Genomic DNA, 7,955 nt, shown 5'->3' with positions numbered 1-7,955 from the left:
TCTATACGTTTTTACATTTTTATTTATACATATATGTATATATATCTGTATTTTACGGTCCTATGTTTATATGTATTGAATGTATATTTACATGTTTGTTTGTTTACATATTTATAAGTATAAATTGACATGTTCGATACCATGTAGTTGGTCCATGAATGAATAAATTTCTTTCTTTCTATCAGATAATGGATATGAGGCAGCTGTATTATTTCGGTGCGAATATCAAATATCACTTCAACAACAAAACAGCCGTTCCTAGATACGGGATAAAAAACAAACCGTCCCACAGGTTGAAAAATCGATATCACAAAGAGCATAGCCGTATTTCTCTATTAAAATATACAACACGATACCGACAACAATGCAAGCAATAAGAAATAAACGAACCAAGAAGTTTATTTTACAAAAAGTCATATCAACAAAAATTGTAGAAATGAAGTGATTCTCCAAAATGGTAGAATAACATGGTGGGTGTTTCATTTGAAAATATCAAGTTTTTGATATTTGAACTTTGTCAAGTTAATGCTTCTGTAGAAAATCTCCTGTTTGAGAAATGTAATTTTCAGTCCATTTCGACATTTCATCTCACTCTTGGTTCTTGAATATTTCTGAAGATTTTGTTTCTTTCGGCAATAACTTGACAACGCCGCAAAACTTTCGAAAAAAGGAACTACCTCCTTATGTAAATAAAACATTTTGCTCAGTTCAAAGGCGAAAAAATTTGAAGGAAGTGGTCCATTAAAAAAAATGATGATTTGTATTACCCCGTTTCAAAATAGCACTCTGTATATTCCAAAATATTTTCAAAATAAGCAAAATATGACTTTTATCTGAAAAATTTGACCATTCTCCCCATTATAGGCGAGATACTGTACTGTACATAAAGGTATACAGTCGAAATCTCGACTTTTAGAAACGGCAAAAACCAAGATAAATATATCTCAGTTCCATACCACCAATACACAGATATAAGGAACACTTAGCACACTTAAAAGATGGAAGACCTGAAAAATCAGCAGTCGCCTATCATATTTTGCAACAAAACCATTCCATAGACTTTAGTTCATTAATATTAGTTAGACAATGTTAACAACTACAGGCATCTAGATGCCTATGAGAGTGTAGAAATAAATTAACATAATAATGTTATCAATAACGATGGTGGGCCAATACCTAATAGTATACTATATAGCATGTTAAAATAATATTTTATTTATTATATTTATCTGACTATCACATAAGGACACATTGTAAAATTAATTTAAGATAAGTAGATAGGGCAATATTTTAAAATTAATTTTATATAGCTTATAATATTTTAATTAGGTATCAGATTTACCTATGCATTACATAAGGACACATTGTAAAATTAATTTAAGACTAGTAGATAAGGCAATTTGTGAAATTGATTTTATAAGATTTATAAGATGAACCTTACCTTTAAAAACTATCTGTTCTCCTCTGTAACTGACCCTGCTTGAAACGGTTTGGAATCCTCACCATTTGCAACTTATATTATATAATTATTTGTTATTTTTTAAACAAAGGAAAAAATTCATTGAATCTATCATGTTAATTTTTCTATTAAATTTTTGCTCTACTCACTGCTTAGTTATAATCATAAAATGTACACTTTTTTAGAAAGTCTATAGATCTAGTACAAAGAAAAAAATTCATTGAATCTATCATGTTAATTTTTCTACTAAATTTTTTCTCTACTCACTGCTTAGTTATAATCATGAAATGTACACTTTTTTAGAAAGCCTATAGATCTAGTACATGGCAGAACAGATAAACATATCTAGGCCAAGTTACTGGATCTGAGACTTTTGAAAAACACGATATTTTACATGTAAATATATAAACTGTACTTCAATTTATCAATATCAATATATTTTGAGTCTCTTACAATCTTACAATATAATATTTCAATTATCAGATTCACTTTACTATTTATTACATTGTAAAATTAATTTGAGGCAAGAAGATAAGCCAATATTTTGAAATTAATTTAAGACACTCAAGACATAGATACCTAGAACAAGTATCTATGGTATTAATAAAGATAGATGATCACTTGGTGATTGAAACACGTATTGAGGTGTTGAAACTAACGGTTTGGTGTTGGAAGAAAACTCCAGTAAGCAAAACCATAGTTTTGCTTATATATACCTAATATTTTCTTAAATAAGCATTCGAAATCTCATGAAACCTTTTGTTTGCAACCCGTTTGTGATGCAAAAATAAAGTGGCCCTGTAAAGTTAAATCCTAACGAAAACACAAAATTTTGTTTGAGCACTTTCTTAGCGTTTTGAATTCATAATGACCATTTATTACCTACTTTTTACCATTACAAAACAGAGTGTAATATGTAAGCAGAATGCATCATCAGTGTATTAACAATTTCTCTCAATGGACTTGAGAAACAATTGAAAGTTTCACATTCAGTCAAACTGATTTCAATACTTTTGAACAAATTCCCAGGAAAACCATGTGAACATCAGTCAGACAATGTTTCCCTAGCCAGTTCTCACGTGAAACCAAAATCCATTAATAGTTATCACCCTCTTCTCGTACCCCTCTTGAATATAGAATCATCCAGTACAATGAACAACGCAAAATGCGATTGTTTATATCGATGATTTCGACGAACATCTGCCATGGGGGCACGTGCGATGTACGGGTGACCCATCTACTTCCTAGTTCCGGTTCCGTGATTGGTTGCTGTTAGAATGATAGAGAAAAATGAGGGGTTAAATGTTATAAATTGAGCGGGAAAAAATAACTCACTTTTAGTATGAGGAAAAATTTCGAAGAGTATGTTTGGGATCGAAAATTTGAAAAGTTGTCGGGAAAATGAAGTGCGAAAAGTGTTTCTTGTGCGTGATGAAAACTGTGAAGTGATTGTTTGTTATAGTGAAGAATTGTGAAGTTTGGAGAAAATCAGTGTTAACATCCAGTGGAAGTGATTTAATGGTTCTTTGGGATTCATCTCCGATTTCTAAAAATGGTGATTACAAGTGAAAACTAATGTTATCAGTGGCCATAAAATGAGAGTGGAAACTTTGCAAAGGATTAATACTGAGTGAAAGCTATTTTCTGGGTTTTCCAGTTTCCAGGATTGATACTGACCTGAATTTTAACAAATCTTGTTCAATTTTCAGTTACTCGATAATGAATTGAACTTCAGAATAGTTTCAATTTTTGGTAACAAAAAAATAAAAATAATTCAACGAGAGCTGAGGAATAATCAAATAATTTCAATAACTTTCATAAAACTGAATTGTGGCGATTCAATAGACAAATATGAAAAAATGTATTACTTTCAGATACAGACTACCGTTTCAAAAATAGATATTTTATGTAATTACCTTACTTATACAGGATGAAAAATAAATGAACTTTGAATCAAATGTAAAAAAAATTTTATAACCCTACTGGACTAATGTAGATAAACACACATGTGATGCATAAAAATTTCTCATAATCAGTTTGAGATAAGTCTGATTTATAATTATTTTATCAATAGTTTTGAAATTACCCAAAATATCTTGAAATCAAATTTCGTAAGATTTGAATGAATAAAAAATTATTTCCATCCTTTTTTCAACGTAGGACGTGAAAGCTTCATTTTAGAAACCGTAAGCTAACTCCTTGAAACTCTATTAAAAAACACTTCAATGTGAGATTTCCTCTCGAAAGTTCACAAAATCGTGACACGTGTTTCGCTATATTGTGCGTCAGTGGCATCTTTAGGCTTCACAATACTATTGTACTGTGACGCCTGAAGATGTATAGCGAAACACGTGTCGCGGTTTTCTAAACTATAACGTGGGAATCTCACAATGAAACGTCAGTTCTATAATATCCCTTGAAAATGGTTATGATTCATCATGAGGATTCTCACTAAGCTAATGTGAAAACTTTTTGAAATTGATATCTTATATATAATATCAAAATCAACAAATCAAAATAATTTATTCGCACTCGCTACATCCTAAGGATGGCTGCTTCCTTAGGATAGATGTACACGTCAAATACTGTGACATTGAACAAAATATAATAAAATGTCACAAACACTAATAGTTCTAAAGAACAGACAAACATGTGTAACTCTCAGACAACAAGTAAATCAAAAATCATTTTTCAGAAATTCACTGATGGAGTAATAGGCTTTTGCACACAGAAATGTTTTTATTTCTGTTTTAAATTTTTCATGGTCCAGTTTTTTTAGATGTTGTGGAAGTTTATTAAATATCCTTATACCTGCGTAGTATGGGGATCTTTCAAATGTCTTCAAATTATGCTTTGTAACTGAAAGAGCATCCGCGTTTCTTGTAGGATATGAATGGTAATCCGAGTTTTTGTGAATTTATTAATATGTTGCTTTACATATATTGATAATTTATATAGATAAATACAGAGAAATGTTATAATATTGTTCTTTGAAAAAGCGGCTTTACAGCTGTTTCTATTTTTTATATTGAAAATGAGACGGATAATTTGCTTTTGACATATGAACACTCTTTCAGAATTTACACAATCCCCCCAAAAAATAACATTATATGCCAAATAGGAGTAAATCAATGCAAAGTGAGTATCAATAAGAGCCATCTGATTCATCATATACTTCAGTTTTAAAATTGCATAGAATCCTGAGCTTAATATCTTGCAAACATGCTGCAGTTGGTCACTCCATGTTAAACACTGATCTAGATATCCCCCTAAAAATTTTGTGTTGGTACTAGTAGAACATCCATAGTTATATTATTGTGAATTTTTCGGCATTTGAAATTGATACATACGGTTTTATTCAAATTCAAGATGGGATTATTTCTATTACACCAATTTTCAAATTAATTTATAATGTGTGTAAGCATTTTGAAGTGCCTCTGGTGTCTGCGCTGTAACCACTACTGAGGAGTCGTCTGCAAACATCGTAACAGATCCTGTTGATAAGAACTCAGGCATATCGTTTATAAATATGATAAACATTAGTGGCCCCAGTACAGACCCCTGAGGCACCCTAATATCATTTGTCGTTTACTCAGAACAACAGTTTTCAATTTTAACATAGGATTCCCTATTAACTAGGTATGACTGCATAAGTTCAAGCATATCTCCTCTAATTCCATTTGTGCACAGTTTTTGTAAAATAAAATCTAATTGTAGAGTATCGAAGGCGCATGAAAGATCGAAGAAGATACCGGATACATATTGTTCAAAATATACGATTTACTCACAGTATTTTAATATTAACTTTTCGAATAAAAAAATCTAGACTATTCTTTGACTGTTTCCAAACATCCATAGTTTCCGGTCATCCAAAATATCATAAGGAACTATTTCTTCTTTCTCCTCAAATCTGAAAAAAATAAATTAATTTAGAAATAATTCAAAGGTATTAACAACTGCCGAACATTTCATTAGTTCGGACTTCCATTGTCTAGTATGATATAACATGATTTGAAATCCCTGAAAGAATCTGTAAAAAAATAAAAATGAAAAGCTTAGCTGAAAAAATAACAATTATATTAAGCAAAAAACTGTAATTACAATTAAATAAAATACAAGTAATACCAGAAAAATTAAAAAAAAGTTATCACCCGAAGACGATTGTGGATACTAACAATCGAAACGTCGTGAATTAACTTGGTTTGGAATCTTTTAATTTGCAATTTACAGTTCTTGTTAATAATTTGTTTTATTTTCATTTCGTGTAAATATTTCTTTTTTTTGATTTTTTGGTTGTTACTTGTATTTCATTGTAATTTCAGTTTTTTTGCTTAATATAATTGTTATTTTCTCAGCTAACCTTTTCAATTTCAGGGATTTCAAATCGATTTATATTATAGTAGACAATGGAAGTTCGAACTAATGAAATGCACCATGAAACATTGTAAACTACCTTCAAATAAAACGAAAATTTATTAAATTTATGTATATTAATGTATAGGTTTATCATATTGTATGTAACCTCCGTTTTAAGGCTTTCGAGATTTGATTATACCACGCCTTAAGGAGTAGTTAAGATCTGAGCAGCAGCGTAACTTTCGTCTCTGTCCGTATGTCCGCGGGAGTTTATCCGGAGTTGTTCGACTCGCTTGAAAATTTTCAATAAACGATATTTGCGTACAAATAATTGGAGATATCCAAAAACTTCATAGAACTGATGATGTTCATTTCAATGAGTCCTATAAAAGGACATATACAAGTTTTTCGTAACTTGCATAGTTTAGGAATAGAGCATCAAAATATTCGATTGGTTATAGGATTCAATTGACAGGTGACAAGTTGAGACTAAAAACTATGTTATAGTTCAGGAAATGTTGGTTGAAAATTGAAATCATCTTATTTTTTGGTGAAAGTATTGAAAATATCTAACACTTGGAAACAAAAACAAAACACTTCAATATATTTTTAATGTAATGTATAGAGTTCAGAAAATATTGGTTACAGTTTGTGAAATTTCGAGATTTCTGAAAATCGAAGAATGAACTCATTTTGAAAGTGTGGTCACAGTAGTTACAATATTGGTATCCGATGAAATTGAAAACAAATATTTTTTACAAATTTGAGTTGAACAACTATCCTGTATACATACGATCGTAGTATTCATCTAATTGATTCCCAGTGATGGTTTTGAAGAATTTTCAATTAAAACATTGGGAAAATATCAACTAAGCGAATGAATGTATTTACGTACTCTCATCGATAACATGAACGTTATGTTATCCAGATTGATGCTGAAGAGGCAATAAAAAAGGGTCTAATTCCGAAACAGTATTCCATGTAAATAAAGTTTCTACCTTTATCATATACCATATTGTGTAGCAATCCTGTGAATGATATCTGATTCAATTCCATAGCAAATATTTGGAGTACCAACTGAATTGGAAAACATATTTTTTGTTTATTTCAATATTCATGTAAGAGTTTCGAAAATATATTTTCTTTCGTTCAATTCAATTCAATTCAATGTTTATATGAAATTAGTTGTTTCGAGAAGACTTTTTCTGCCAGTTCGTATCTGCATGATCGTAAATACTTTATTTTAAAATCACATGCTTTTTTCCTTTCTTTGGAAGATTACCACATTCAATTTTGTATGAAGATGGATAAGTACAAAGCCAAAACCTTTATACACATGAAATATCACCCGTTTCTTCGAGGCTTCTAAGTTCTATTACTCATCAATGAGGGGCTTGTTTATTTTATGCTATACAAAAGTCATGGGTCGTGTTGGATTCATGGTGTCTGGCGGGAAAAATTATGTCTTTCCTCATGAACACTTTAACGGATAGATATTTTACACACTGTTTTTATTATAAATATTCTCGAAATTGTAAAGACATCCACATCTCGATGAATCGAATATCACCAAGGACTTTGTTCAACAAGACAGAAAAGATTGATACATTGATTATTAAGTTTCTCATAACAGAAATGGAATTTAAAAAATATAATTCACTGGATAGGACCTCCTATTTTTGAAATATTCCTAATCTGTTGTATACCACTGGTACTGGTATGATTTTGTTAACTGAAAACGACACTGAAACTGAAAATTATTGAAATTACTTTGTAAGATACAAATTGCAGTTTTGAAATGAAAGTATCTGAATCCTTGGGTGAAAAAGTTAAATGTTAACCTCTGGATGCATACGAACTTCAATAAACTCACAAATAATTTATCTTGAAATTCTACGAAATGGTGAAGCTATATTTCTTTTTTATATGCCATGAATTTGCCGTATAAGCGTAATAAATTCGTAGGAACTCGTTATCCACTTGTTTATTTGTTGATAGTCTTAGTTTTTATTTAAAATCATAAAAATTATATGACAACTAAAAACCTTACACTGCTGTGTATAATGATGGCCATGATTTCTTTAATTAGTTATAAAATTGTTCTTGGAGTACTCGTGGTTCCCATTAACATTAAAGATAG

Source organism: Leptinotarsa decemlineata, unplaced genomic scaffold (genome assembly GCF_025532065.1).
Source record: "Leptinotarsa decemlineata unplaced genomic scaffold, Ldec_3_MD MMD2_tig00001393_RagTag_RagTag, whole genome shotgun sequence".
In the NCBI taxonomy this organism is placed as follows: Eukaryota; Metazoa; Arthropoda; class Insecta; order Coleoptera; family Chrysomelidae; genus Leptinotarsa; species Leptinotarsa decemlineata.
Note: the sequence above shows the minus strand (reverse complement) of the source record.